This window comes from Antrostomus carolinensis, unplaced genomic scaffold (genome assembly GCF_000700745.2).
Source record: "Antrostomus carolinensis isolate BGI_N321 unplaced genomic scaffold, ASM70074v2 scaffold8470, whole genome shotgun sequence".
Taxonomy (NCBI): Eukaryota; Metazoa; Chordata; class Aves; order Caprimulgiformes; family Caprimulgidae; genus Antrostomus; species Antrostomus carolinensis.
Window position 1 is genome coordinate 106,935 of NW_010286546.1, and position 15,776 is coordinate 122,710.

General features: G+C 37.2%; 1 protein-coding gene across 1 annotated transcript in view; it reads right to left on the reverse strand.

Moving 5' to 3' along the window:
* The window catches only part of SLC17A6 (solute carrier family 17 member 6), a 28,716-nt gene that overhangs the window by 12,125 nt on the left and 815 nt on the right, over positions 1-15,776 (reverse strand). The gene's annotated exons all lie outside the window — the stretch shown is intronic.

The window sequence follows — 15,776 nt, forward strand, 5'->3', positions numbered from 1 at the left end:
ACCAAATCTGATTGAATTCATCATCCTCTAGAGAAATTAGACCTCCAAATGATTTGCTAAAACAGCTGGCCAGGTAAAAGAGATTCTCATTAGTGCTTTAATTGTAAGAAAGTGGCACCGTGCATTCACTGCTTACAAAGCAGAAAAGAATCCACTTTTATAAATGTCAAAGCAGCAGGAAGAATTTGAAACAGAGCTGGGATTTTCTTACACACAAGAGTTAATCAATGTGGAAACACATATTCATAGAAAACAGATCATTCTTTCTGGTGGTTTTTCGGAGGCTGCTCATTGAATATTGCTGATTTTGACTCCAATAGCATCCTAGGAATTGCTTCAAATAAGGTACATTACAAGATCCAAATAAATGTGTGAAGTGATGATTCATTTTCAAAATTCCACTGCTTTGACTGAATTTTAATTAGATTCAGTTAATATTTGCCCCTGGTAGAAGGTAACCTTTCCTCTAGCCTGATTATATCACTTTTTCATGTTAATTCATTCCTTTATTGTGGAAATAATAATTCCCCCCGCCTCCCTTTTCCTTTCACTGCAACTATGCAAAGGGATGAAACCAGTAGCAAGGACTGGTCACTTCCTTTATACAAAGCCATGTAATGCTAAGATAAATCCTGGAGATGTCTTAACATATGACATCACGATATCTGATGGGGAACTGAATTGACAGATACCTTTAACCTTAGCATGTGTTCTTCAGAAATTGGTACAGTGCAATAAGTTAGTGAGAAACAAACCTTGGGCAAAAGAAGCAGGAAGCAGTGCTAAGTTTTAAGGCAAAAATCCTTGCCAAAAACATCTACATTTCACATTCTCTATTTAGAATTCCAGGCTGATATGAATTTTTAAATAGCAAATTGAGGATACTCCACTTCTATTTAACCAATATTAAAGAGCAGCAGAAAAAAAAGCTTCTTAATACAGTAAGGAAGCTTTGTTAAATAGCTCTAAATCTGGTCTCCTCATAGGGAGCCCTATCTCATGTTAAACATCATCTAGCTGGCTGTGCATCACAGTTCTGGTTTTGTTTGACAGCCTGTTCAATACATTTACTGGGACTGACTGGTGCACATGTTTGTGTTGCACTGTGCGAACTATTTGGACCCGAATTCTGTTATTACTCTTAATTGATGTGTAAGTTTCTACTCCAAAGTACATGCAGTCCATTTCTTTACATTTTAACATCTCAGATACGTTCACATAAACCACAATAGTGTCCTTGGTTTCATTTGCTTTTTTCCTTTATTTATTAATGAAAAGAGTTTAGGACTCATAGGAGTGATTTTTAAAAATTCTTTTAAAACGTTAAACATTCTTGTGAGCATTTTCTGAAGGTTCTGAAGGTTCTAAAGGTTCACTGAGAAAATCCTTATTTGCCTGTAGGCAGGAAGAAAGGATTGTTTGGTTTGTAGCCGTTCCTGTTCCTTTTCTGAAGAGCTATTTAGCTAAATGCCTAATGCAACAATATGGTTTTACATCTGTGATTGTGCATAGATTTACTTGAGCAGATTCTTAGTGCAACTCTTTCTGTTCCTATTCTACTCCTAAATCACTATTCCTGCTAAAATCATGCTAAGATAGAATATTAAAAATTGCCATCTCTTTCTGTGGATAAGATTTACAAAATTGTTATGGTATGTAATTGTTTCTTCAAGGAAATTTACTCTAGTTTTTCACTTGTGTATCTGAAATCAGCTTCTGTTTGCCATAACTGAAAGCTGTGTTTCCCAGAACTGCCCTTGTTCACTAAAGAGAAGCTGTTGCCTTGAGTTTGTTCTTTCTAGAATAGAAAGGAAAATGGAATTTAAGGAATGATCAGAGACACACATCTTCCAAATGAAAATCTTGCCTCTACTTAGACACACAAATACCAGTGGATATTTAGTTACACCAAGGGACAGATAATTAAGTAAATCCACAAGGTAAATTCTTTCTCAGAACTGTTCTTTATCAGGACAGGTTTCTCAAAAACAGGTCAATTTTCCCCCCCAAAAATTCTATGGATTTAAGGGTAGAATATATTAGAGTTAAATTATGACCCTTGTCAGAAATGGCTTTTTTATCCTTTTTCTTGAATGCATATTAAAAGCAGTACCATGAATTTAGTGCTTGCCTATTTCAGTGAGTCAGTTTCCTCTATAACTCTGTCAAGAGCAAATACATCTTCCTACATTTGCTTTGCATCTCTCAATGCACATCCATAAATATAATCAGTATATCTCCTTTGTGCTCTTTTGTCTTGTTACATTTATTTCAACTTCATAAATTCTAAATGCTTCTTCCTAACAGAGCATTGTACTATAGTTCTGGGTTTTGTACAAACTTACTGTTTTATTGTTTTAAATATCTCAGCTAACTACATTTATTGTGATTTAGATCAAATAAGAATGATTTTCAGCTACAATAAATCTGAATATATTTGAATGCTGCTCACATTCAAATATATTTAATTGGGAAATGGAACATTTTGTTTGTTCCTAAGGCATTTCTTAAGGCATTTTGCTGACTCACACATCAAACCTCAAAATTGTGTTGTTCTTTTTTTTTGTGCTTACCTTTTTGTTCTGTTTATTAAGCTACTGATTTTATGATCTGTTATGCTCTTCAGTTTCATTCCTGCTTCTCAGACAATTCTCTCTTACTCAGTTTTGCTGCAATGTCAACTCCAACCATGGGTCAGAAATATTTTTCTTTAAGATCTTTATGTTTCCTTTATTCCTCAAGCACAAACACCACTAGAGTTCACGTCTCTTACCGAGTGAGCCAAGCCTTGCTGCATGGTGTCCCTTGGGTCGAGCTCAGCCTAGGAAATCCATGTAGCTATGCTGTTAAATTTTCATTCACAGGTATCCCTGAACATCCATTTCATGCTGGGCACACTCCAAACCCAACAAAACATATTTTAAAGCCATGGAACAAATGAGGATCTTTAGCAGATTGAAGGTAAACTCTGGGAAAACTACAGTATATCACAGAGACAGAGCAGGAGAGGACAATGACGTTGCCGTCATTCTCATCCCTGGCATTAGGAGGGAATTAAAATGCCCTGACGTGCCTTCAGCAGTCCCTGGGCTTGGGGGAAAATTCCTTTCTGACCCAAAATGAGCAACTGTGTAACTATATATAGAAGAAAATAACCATATACAGAAGACATGAATAAATACAGCAGTATGTCAAGGAGAGGAAAAAAGGTAAAACCTGGTGCTCATAAATGACCAGAATAAGCCCTGAAACTAAGAATTATGCTTTGCTTATCTATTTCTATTTCTAGACTTGGTAGACTCAGTCCCAAAAGAGAGAATTTAACACTGATCCTCAGTGTTTTAGTGACACTGGCATTATATGAAGGTCGTGAGCTGTGACTTTGTCCTCCTGTAATACAAGTAGTAATAATAGCAAAATCATATTTGACTAAGAGACGTTTGGGATGGGAGCAGAGGAAGGAAATGACTCTGACTATTCAGGAAAAATGCTTAGAATGGAATGAGGTTGCAGGGGGAATTCATCTTTTTGGGTTTCTATCCAATTGACTCATTTTTCTCTTTGGGGAAAAGCTAAAGAAAAGTATTTATTTTCATCTCTGGATTTTCAATCTCTGCATCTGTACAGCCCCACTATTCTCATCTACCTTTTCCAGGCAATTCATATTACATGGGCATTCTGCATGGGAGTGTGTTACAGATATTGTTACTTGGCTGGAAGAAGTGCCAGATCAAAAAGTGAGCTGAGAACAGTGGGAGCACAGATGCACACCAAATGCTGTGTGCCAGATGGGTGACATGCTGGGTTACACATATGATATCTGAAGGTAAGGGGTCCTAGTTGGAAGCAGCCTTTTATCTCAATGACTGGGAGTGAAGATTGCTGCAATGACTCCATAAAGCTAAAACCCCTTTCACATGTGTACGAGGAAGAGTCAGTTCCTCAGCTGTATGAATCCCATGTATTTCTCCATCATTTTTAAATATAATCAACAAATTCCACAATTTTCTATGTCTCTGTTCTCTGAATAAATGGTCCAACTTTGTGAAAATGAAACTATTACGGAAACCAAATATGTCTGTTCTAAAACATATGAAGTACCTTAACTGAAGCTTATCCTTTAAAAAAACAAAAATCAAAGAATCACAGAATCATAGAATTGCTTGGTTGGAAAAGACCTCTGAGATCATCGAGTCCAACCATACCTGTCCACTAATAAACCATATCTCTGAGCACCCCATCTACCTGTCTTTTAAACATCTCCAAGTATAGTGACTCAACCACATCCCTAGGCAGCCCGTTCCAGTGCCTGACAACCCTTTCAGTGAAAAAGTATTTCCTGACATCCAATCTGTACCTCCCCTGGCCTAACTTAAGGCCATTGCCTCTTGTTCTAGCACTAGTTAGCTGGGAGAAAAAAATCAAAGACTATATTTTCAAAATAACATTTCAAACTATTTATTTAAAAGAGAAAATAATGTAGGTTTAATATGCTTAAATATATGCTCTATTAATCAATTCTGAATGGCATTTTCTTAAAATACAAAATAATTAAAGAATAGTAAGTGTTGGTCACTGGCAACTACAAAACAAGATTGCAGGTATTTTAATGGATTTCTATTAAGAACTGTGAAAGCACAGAAGGTTTCACATCACTCTTCATGATAACCTAAAGAAGTTGTAAGTGGCTTCAATAGAAAATTCATTCAGGACTGTAATGGAATAGCTTTCACCTCCAAAAAGCCAGTGATCATAATTTCATGGAAGATCTATCTAGAGAATAGGAAAGTTTTATTATTTTGTTAGTTTTCTAGGGAATCATGAGGGGGTGTGTGAAAGCATTTCACACTGCTACAATAAATTAAATAAAAATATTATGAGGTGGTTTATTCTAACTGTAAACAGGAACCTATGGAAAATGTAGCCCACGTTCATTTCTGGGACATACAACCTCTGCACTTGACAATTTTACTGCAATACTGGTCACATTATAGAGTACATTATTTTCATTTGGTAAAGTACTTTTATTGAAAAAATACTTTATTTGTAAGCAAAGGTAAAACATTTTTTCTACTCTTAGATGAGATTCCTCTGTTAGGTGAAGGTGGAAACTAAAAAGGAATGAAAACATGAGTTTTCTTTGTGAGGTTTTCCCAACCTAGTCTAAAGATGAGATGAAAATTCTGTCATTTAAAAAAAAAAAAAAAAAAAGAAATTTATCTGGATTCAAATTGTTGAGCTGGTTATTGCCATTCCTTTTCCTTACAGAAAAAAACCAAAAACCAAAACATAAAATATGTTGAACAAAGACTTATTTTATCAAACACACACAAAAAATAAACTGGGTCATGACTATCCTTTGATGTTCTTTCTTGTTTGGGAAAGTCCCAGCACAGGAGCAGCTCTGGGCAGCTGAATATGTATCACACAAAGTGATTTTTTAGACTATTCTCTCAGCTCAAGATTTCTAAAATATGTTATCTTTGACTCTGACTCTACCTGCTACCATTCATCTTTGACACACCTCCTCCTACAAAAGGCCAACAACACAACATAGAACTGACTCTGTTCTTTTTTTATACATCACAAAGAACATCTTGTCTGAGAGGGACTGCAAGGCTGAGTGCTGGATTAAATGCTTATTTTTTCAGTAAAATATAATATATAGGGAGAAAGGGGACAGGAGCTAGCTGGAATGCCTGTAGGCTTGAAGCAGCTTTTCAGAATCCTTCCTTCTGCAAACGTTACTAGCAATGACAATTTGTGATCATCCTTTTTAACTTATTTTTTTTCTTTGAGTTATGCTGTGACTGAATATAGAGAGATTTCAGGCGTTTGGCCCCCAGTTAACATTTCCCTTCTTACAAAGTGTATCTCTACCCATATCAGGTGTGATGAGGACTCCTAAGGCTTTGATACAGAACATGAACATTTTGGCAACCTAAATTTGCTGTGGTTTGATCTGCCAGCTTTGAAGATAAATAAATCCCCAAATTTTCAAAAGTCTTGTAGCAAAATGGACCATGAAGGGCTGGATCAAACACCAGAGTGAAATGCTGTGCAGAGACTAAGTCCATGTGTATCACTAACACAAAGTTCCTTTAGCCTTAAGCTTCCCTAATGCCACTGACTCACACAGGTCAAACCAAGACTCTGGATAGTTTTTAGGCTGCACCTTCCATTGCCTGTTCACTGGTTTTGATACGTCCGTGTGTATTTTATGAAGAACTTGGGCACTGTTGGATGGCAGCATCATTGCAGTTGATGCTGAATATAAAAGACTCCTGGGTCATTAAATTCTGATCATTGCTGTTATCAGCAAGTGCATTACATCATCCTTTCACAAGCAGATCAGATTCCATCTCAGAAGTAATTAGCATTTGCCCTACTTATTTTGGAGGCCTTTGCAGCTTGTTACTCCCTACTTGCAGTGATATTTTGTACCCATGTTTTTATTTTAGCAGTTTCAATCTCTGCAGTTTACCCCAATAGCAATCCTATCTTCTTTTGCATCACTAAGCAAACCAAGTTCTCTTCACCTCATCTTCTTTATTCTTCAGTCATTTGATCACCCTACTGACCCTCTCTCTCTCCTATTTGTATTCAGCTGGGGAATCTCTTAAACCTGCAGCTTCATTTTACAACTCATTATATCCATATATGTCTAGATAAAACTCTGACTCATTCCTTCTAGCACATTAGCTTTGGGATGGCTTGCTCTTTAAATATGTAATCTCCTAGATCATGTTTCAAACCCAAACCATCTCATTCAAATTACCTTACCAAGTTCCAGGACTTAGGCTGTGATTCAACTGTCTCTGTTGATTTCAAGATATTTAACAGAGTTATCAAAGAAATCATCTGTGTTTTTATATTTAAAGTGTTTTGTGGAGCTGGCTGGGAGGATAGTGCTCTGTGTTGGACTCAAAAGCTACATCTGTACTGCTCTGTGGAATGTTGTCTGATATATGGGCCATGTCCCACCTGATTCTACCTGGACTGCTCAGCATAAATGTAGGTTCCTTCAGAGCAAAGTGACTGTGACATTGCTGTTGTTGTGCAACCAACCTAAACAGCATTTTGTTGCATGAAATCCAGTGTACGTATTGTGTTGGGGTGAAGTATCAAGGCGGGTAGAGGTGATTAAGGATATCTGGTGGAAAGAGTTCCTGGAATTAACTATGCCAGAAGAATGCACGGGTTTTGTTTCAGAGAGGGTTGGGTGGTTTTTTGGTTATTAGGTATCATATGTGCAGTAGGGATTCATGGAAACTCAGGACCTGGGAGAGAACTGAGAGCAAAGTTATTTGACAATATTGACATATCTGGATGATATAATCTCATTAAATGATAAATTTCTTTATCAGCTTGATAGGAAAGCATCTGGTGTAATTTTATGTAAACTGTGTGGCAAATTTTCTACAGATACCAGTTTCAAAGGATTTGGATCAATGAAGGATGGAATGTAAAAATATGTCCAGATTTCTCACATAGTCCTACTTTTGTTAGTTATGCTTGAACAAGCAGGACAAAATTCTAAAATGTTTATATTTAGTCCTGAAATAGTATGTCAAGAGTAAATGTAGTTCTCTGTAATTAGTATCTTGAGGATCACTGCTATCATATATCCAAGTAGTTCCAAAGTCCACATTTGTGAACTTCTACTAGTCCCAAGAGTGATTCAGCTGCTTCTCAGTAACAGAGAAAAGACTATTTTAGCCTCTAATGTTCTTGCTTGAGGTTTGCTTGGAAGCTGTAAATTTAACACCGTTAGAGATGGTTTACTTGCTTTCAATTTATGTAAATGTAAACAGTGCTTTTACTGACTTCTGAAAAGATTATTTTTTCCTCAGTAATATATTGTGACAATTGTTTGCATTTTTTCCAGCTCTTCCCCTGTACATCAATGGTTACTGCCTTGACTGCAAACTGTGAGTACCCACTCATTTGGAATATATATGTTACCTATACTGGTGTTTATTAAGTATGTACCTGTTATGTCACCTGTTCATCACCTTTGTAGCCTAAATAATCCTGATACTATTTCTCTTTCTTTAGTTATATTTTCAGTTTGTAATCATGCTGGTTACCCTTCTTGGAATAATTTATGTTTCTGTTTATGGATGTGAAATGGACTAAGTGAAAATTAATACAGTGTAGGGAGACACTGTTGAGTTATTCAGGGACATATATCATCATTCTGACCTTCCTCTCGTATAGACTAATTTCCTGATGACTCTGTTGACCCCTCTACTGTAGACATATTCCTGTGAAATGCCCACCTTGACAGTTTATGGTTTCATAAATGATAGATAGAATGTAGCGGTTTTTCCTGAATTGGGCCTTTAATTTGCATAGAGTGGCATAGGGCTAACAAAGCTGGGATTATCCCATGAATATAAGAGTGGTTGATGAACTCAGCTGCCCAGCAAAACACATAGAATAAGGTACCTTTGACATCAGGAGGAACACTTATTCCCAAGAGCCAGTCTTAGGTTGACCATATTTCATGACAGAATCACTTAAAACCCATCCTCTTTAATAATAGTCTGTGGCCAGAAGCTGTAGTGTAGCAGCTTTATTTGGCTTTTTAAAAACGTGATAAAGCAGGTTATTTTCATTCATATGTGTACAAGGGAGGAGGGGGATGTGTCTGTGTGCCCTTCACACTAAATCCTATTATAAGCCCTTCATGAAGCATTAATATGTAAAAGCCGACCTCCCGCCATCTAATCTGGTATAATAAGGGCTTGGGTACATTATTAATTTTTGTCACACATCTGAGGCCCCCTTTCATCAACCAAAACCCCCATCCAAATCCCTTGTTGCATCATTAAATTGTGAAAACAGCTTCATCATTCATGACAGAAAAATGGAAGGACCCTGAGCCATATGGCAGAGGGAGCAGCGGTACCAGCCACCCATCAGTATTTCCCCAGTCCCCTTCTTGCAGTAACTGGTGCTTAAAAGACCCTGCAACACAGTAGGCTGGCAAAATCATCTTGGGTTCTTTGTGCAATATTGGCTTCTTTGCCTGGAAGAGGACAAACCCAACACCAGCACCTGGGATCGGAGCCCAGCTTGATCTGTAGGAGTCTGAACTGAGCGTGAAAGGTGAGGTTGGCAAGTACAGCTTTGGGGGTTCTCTCTTACAGTGCAAGGTAAGGTTGTGTCTTCAGAAGTTGAGAAGTTGCCTCTGGTCTAACCATTCACAAATCCCCTGGTCATGCTGTGAATTATACATTGTTTACAAAGCAGAAAAACACACAACATGTCTGTATGATAAAGGAGAGTAAATAATTTCTCTCTTTAAATCAGGAAAATGTAAAGATGTAAAGCTCTAGGAAATCTTTGGACTTGCTCTTCTAAACCAATCCCTTGCCTTACATTTTTTATGCTTGTTGTCTTGAAGGCTGAGTTAGAGAAAAATGTTCTGATTTCACTGATACACTAATGACACAGTTTCAGTGAAAATCTGTGGGACTCTGAGATGAGATGTACTGACGTACAGTTGTCTGAAATATCACTCAGTTTATTCATGCAGATAATCCTACCGGATTACTTTCTGGGAAGAAGGATTTAGCCCTTAATATCAAGATGAATGGCACTTTAAAAACAAAGATGAATTTGAAGTGAAAGGTTGATTTATATGTTTTCATTCAGGTTTGAATGTGACAGTGATTAAGAATTCAATGTAGATGAGAGATAATTACATTGTAGAGAAATTTAGTGTGGTTATGTAGTGATGATTCTTAATATGAATAGTCCCAGGATTTGTGATTTAGCAGATAATGAGAAATATATGTCATTATCATAGAATTAGAAGATGACTTCTATTTTTTAAAATTGTCATTCTGTTCTGCCATTTGTATTTCTTTGTGTAAGAGAGTTCTAATGTTTGAGTATACACAAATGAGCTAAAATGGTCACTCAGCTTTGTTTTACCAAAAAAAGTCTGTGATTATTGCAGATCTATTCTTGAAACAGTACTTGGCACATACAGTCAAAACCTGCATTTCTATATTAAATATAAAACTGCAAACTTTGGAATTAATTCCCTGTAGTGTGTAAGCTAACAATCCCCCATTAATTTCAGAGAATCTTTCCTGATTGACAGTAAATGCTAAAACTGTTCACTTAAGAAATCAGTGAGGAAATACTGCCACAATATTTTGGTAGTGCTTCTGATAGGGCGAGGGGTTTCTTATAGATTTCCATCTCATCCTGAGATGAGGTGGTACAGACCAGTACAGTTTCACACCTTTCCATGTATCTGTGACAGCACAGCGGGTAGTTTATTTGCAGACAGCTGCCACTTTACAACAGCATGAATGTGGAAAAGGAAATATTAATTTAAATAAAATTACTATATTTCTAGGTTAAAGACAAAACAAGTGCTTGGTTTTAAGGTCATCTAGCTGACATTTGCTATGGCATTAACCTTTATGTTTCACTTGATGATCTCTTATATTTTACTGAATTATCCCTGTACTGAAAACATATGTTTATAATAGCTAAAATATAACCTCCAATATAGGAATTTAACACCCAAAGAAGAAAAATCTAACATATAGTTTCTCTGTCTGGACCAGTGGTGACTAGTCATTATTGGTAGCATTTATGCTTTTTTAATTTATCTGGTTTTTGTTTACTGATTCTTGTTATATCTTGATATGGGACTAAAACACACTTTTATACCCAGCAATTTTTTCCAGTGGAGTTGCACACATACCTTGTAATCAAATTGCATTCTAGTGTTTATATATATATATATATATATACTGATACACTAAATACATAGTTCTTGCTATTTCTTTCTCTATGAGACATTATATACTTCATCTTGTAAGTGATTCAAGATCTCTAAAAAAATCTCAAATTTTTTAACACTCATATTAATAAGCATGTACCCAAATTACCTGCAACAGCCCAAGGTCAGTGTCATTGACCTAAATACACTCACTGCACCAAAAATGGAAAAATAAATATCCCAGATTACATCAACTTCCTTATTAGAGCATCATACTGGAAGTTCATGATGGGTTTCTAGTTCAGCATGGCTTAAGATCCCACTCAGCGTGACTGCTTTCCAGGGTGGTTTCCCACTCCCTGATGTCACTTTACACTTGGATTTCATATATATTGGACAGAATTCTGTTTAGCAAATGGTATTTAATGTATCATCTGATTGTTTAGTCCTTTTTGTACCCACAAGTTTATCGGCATTGGTATATATTCCCAAAATGGCTGATGAAATGTGAAGATCACAGTAGATCTTGTTTATGGACTATTCAGCAGTATGATATCTTTGACAGGTTCATAAACACCAGCTGGTTAATCATCAGTCTCCCACTGTGATAAATATCACTAGTTCAGTTACAGGCACTCACTGGGTTGTACAGAACACAAAAAGAAGGGGTTTCATCACAGCACATGAGGACCCGTGCAAACACCCCGAGTAACCTGGGTGCCTACGCAGCAGACAGGCAGAGATATCCATATTCTGGGAATGACACCATACACCTGAGGTTTGAAGTTCTTGTTAACTAAATCACTTAATTAAACAGTATAACTCTTCCTGAAGGAGCTCAGAGTCCAGAAAAACTACATAAGTTTCCAGTTTGCTGTTTTCAAAGCATCAGAACAGCAAATAATAATATTGTTTATGATATAGTTGTTAAGACAGTACAAAAGAAAGTAATTGTTAAATGACATTTCTGAATTTCATATCAGAATGTTGCATTCCTTGCCTTATTTTAGAACATTTAAACACCTTGGCCATTGCATTCCATTTAAATCAGATTTTGAATGATAGAGTTGAAAAGCCACCAAATCACAAATGTGTTTGTCTTTCTTTTAATATGATTTCAGTCACTGAGAATGATGATTGTTTTTTTAAATCAGTAAAAATTAGATGAGTTCCGATTAAGCCTAGCAAAAGTTATTAGAAATTAAGTAGAAATTAAGACTAGATGGGGTTGGAGGACTGTCAGCATTTCATACCCTTTCTGTTCACATCACATCGTAATCATATAATAACCCCTCTGGTGGGAGCCTCTGGAATGCTGATATCAAACCCTGTAGTTTAAAAGCATTCAAATGGGATTATGTGCTTTTAAATGGCATTAACTGCCATTATGAGTAATGGCTCAGCTGATTAAATAGTGTGGATACATGATATTAGGGCATCACACTTGAATTTTCATGTTTTCTTGTAGTTTTCAAGGAAAAATATTTTCAAACAATGCAAAAGCAACTCAGTTCTTTCCTCCTGAAAGCCCTGCTCACAGTAGTCAAAATCCACTGTGATTTAGTGAAAAACACAGTGGTGAATCCACAACAATCTAAAATTAATTAAAAAAAAGCCTCAATCTTTATTCACTTTCTGGGGAGAAAGAGTTATAACCAATAAACATTTATATTATTTGGGATTTGTCTCTGGAATCTGCTTGTCTGTTCTTGCCCTTACAGCCTCTAAAGCTCAGAATCACAGCTGATTTTCTCTCGATAAAGATAGTTACATAAACGTCTCTTCAGGGACCGGGAATTCTGCCCCCAGTGTACTGCAGCCTGGGGAGAAGGGCACTTCTTTTAGTGTAAGGCTGTTCACATGTTCAAATAGGAGAAGTAACCCAGATTAGCTGCAAATCTGGATGTCCATGTGACAAGATGCCTTCTGTAGACTGCTAGAGCCTGCTCAAGACTCTCTTCTCTCATCGTGTCGTGCTTAATCGATGGCAAAGTTAATTGTTCATTGAGAACTTAACCCTGAGAAAAGGTGTAGCTGTAACAAACCCTACCCGGGGGACTCCGCATTGCGCTTCCTTTGTCCCCCCAGGCTGCTGTGGTTGGTTCCACAGTGGTTTCATACCAGCGTCTTCCAGAGGTGGATCCTCCTCTGGGAGAGGAGGTCTCTAGCCTTGTAGCAAAAGGGAATCCTCTTCTATTTTCGTACACTACTCAAGGGATGCAAGTTTAAAGCTTCACTGATTGCAAATGAGGGGGCACCTGAGGCCCTGTCCATGTCTTTCGAAAAATGATGTTGTCTGGCAATGTACTGAAGGTTCTCTATTCATACACAAGTCAACAGAGGTTGAAAGTGTTTGAGAGCACTGACCTTTGTAACACACTAGGCCAACTTCTATTGTCCAACCTGAGAGGTATGTGCTCGGGAGATTTGTTGTTTCTGAATGTTCTCTGGAATTTTTGAACACAGTTTTGTTTGACCTTATTGGTACTACAGCAGTATAAATACACCTCTTTTAAATAAAGCATTTTTCTTAGCCTTGAGCTGAAAATACTCTATAACAGAAAATTCTCAGTGATACAATAAGAGATAAATTGAGATCCAAGCTATCAAGTGCAAATTCCTGAGAAACTTCATTTACTACTTGTAAATCTATAAATCACTAAATCTGATCTGTCAGAAGTAATGGGGAGCTATGCATGATAAGAGCAGAAGGTCAAGGCAGAACAGAATCATCATGCAGCAGCAGCCTTGAGTTCTACAATTAGCAAAGGATCTCAGGAAAATGTTACCCAGTGACAGACTCAACTGAAGAAAATGTTAGAGAGTTCAGAGCTCAGGGTTGCTAATTCTTGACTGGCAGGAGGCATTTTAAAACAGGGGCAGAATCAAAACAAGGGGTTTCAGCCCAATTGAAATTAATACATTGTGTGTGGAAAGATTTTTTTCATAAAACAGGAGGGTCATTTCTGACATGTGTTATACCTTATAGAAACTTTCAAATCATGTCAACCCAATCTCTATAATTGGTTGCTAGACTGAATCTTAATGTCAAGCAAATTCAGTGCCATACACCCAGCAACTCCCTCTCAATAACAAATTAAGCTTGCAAAACACACCTTAATTTTCCTCCCAATTTCCTTCATCTTAGCATCTTAGGAGTCAGTTTTTCATTCATGCTACCTTTTCTGTATCTTTTCATGCTACCTTTTCTGTATCTTTTCATGCTAATCATTATCTCCTTCTCCTCCAGTGAATGAATCTATTGAAAATCTCCCATTTTCTTGAGCTCAAGACTGAGTTTCTCACAGATGATCTTGAATCTGGTGATGCTATCTGAGAGTCTATTATTTGTTATGTAGAGCATATCTGAACAACATTTTTATCTATAAATCCAGACTTGCTCTGAATGCAAAGGAAACCACTGACACCACAAAAATATTCAGTAAAGTTTGTAAAAAAAAAAATATTAAAAAATAAAGTTACTTGGCTGTCATCCACCACAGTGTGAAGGGACCAGTTGTGGCTGTAGCACGAGACATGTAAATCAGCAGAGACTTTTAGAGTAGCTCAGATTCTGCTGGTGCTGGAGGCTTCCAGGCCTGCCTACTCACTTGTCTGACATTTTCTCATGCAGTTTCTTGGAAAGGGTATGGACATCAAGGCTTGTACCCTCTTTTGGGTGCTGCTTTACCCTACAGTATCCTGTTTATTTCAAGTTGAATGTGTAGATATCAAAATCTCTGTAGTGTTCAGGAACTAGCTTGGTTTTTTAGCTCCTCAATACCCTGTTAGTCCACCCACTATATGCACTCAGGACTCTATTCTCTGGTATTTTTATCTATAGATATAAATCACAGCTACTATCTGTATTTTACTATTTGCAGTTACTGGCATGTATGTTGTAGCTAATTCCTTAATTAAACCTGTGATTTGCATAGTCGTTTGCCTTGTGTTGGAGTTGTCTCAGAGGCTTCCACAATAGTAATAACTAACCACTAATCTGTGAAAACTGCTGAGTTAAAATACACCCAGGTTAATAACTGTTTGTGGAGAGGAGGAAAATTCAATTCACATATGCCAGGTTGTGTATTTCTACTACTGAGTTTTCCTGGGAATGTCCCCATCATTGTCCTGCAAATCTTTGTAGTTGCAGCACTTTAAATGCAGATTGATTCGAATTCATTTACTGATGTTGACAGATTGATGAAGACAGATTTTTGATTCTCTGAGTCTCTGCCTTTACTCAAGCAAAACTCCTATTAATCTTGAGAAGTTAGAGACTGTGTAAACATGCAAAAATGCTAGGAGGAGGATGAAAATGAACAGAACCCTTTAATTGGCTGTTAATTGTTGTTTGAAGTATCCATTTACATATCTGAACCATTATCAGAAAGGTGTCACTTGTAAACAGACAGATAATGGGTACCCCAGCTTAACCAATGTCTTTTGTTTCATTTGCAAAAGGAGGGTTGTTGGGTTATCTCAGTTACAGAGTAGCTCTCCATTACTAAATACTCATTATTTTTAATGTAGGTCTCTGTCTAAAAGGTCTTTACCTTGAAAAGAGCATTTTTGCCGCAGCTCCCCTCTCTCTTCCCCCTCTTTCTCAATCAAACACAACTCAGCTTGCTCGCCAGGCAAACGCCTCTCCCTTTCCAGGCCTAACTTTGATGTTGCACACTCCTGAGTCAGAAGAGTTAAAGGTCCGTATTGCTGATTTTGGTATCCATTCGTGTTTAGTTTGTTATTTTTTTTAAAGGCTGGTACTAGGACCTTGGCTGCTTCTGCAAACGATGAGCCCATGGCATTGAGCGTGGATGTGAAAGCCTCATGTGTCTTTGAATACTCAGTGGATCTAATTAACAGGTAGAATCGCACCCTGGGTGCTTGAAGAATTGCCAGACACCATAGAAACGAGTCCTTAAGTCCCCGCACCATCTGCACTTTCTTTTCATTGTGGGAGTCTCATTGAAACATGTTTTTCGACCATTCTAAATTCATTTGTGCGTTAATGGAAAATTCCTGC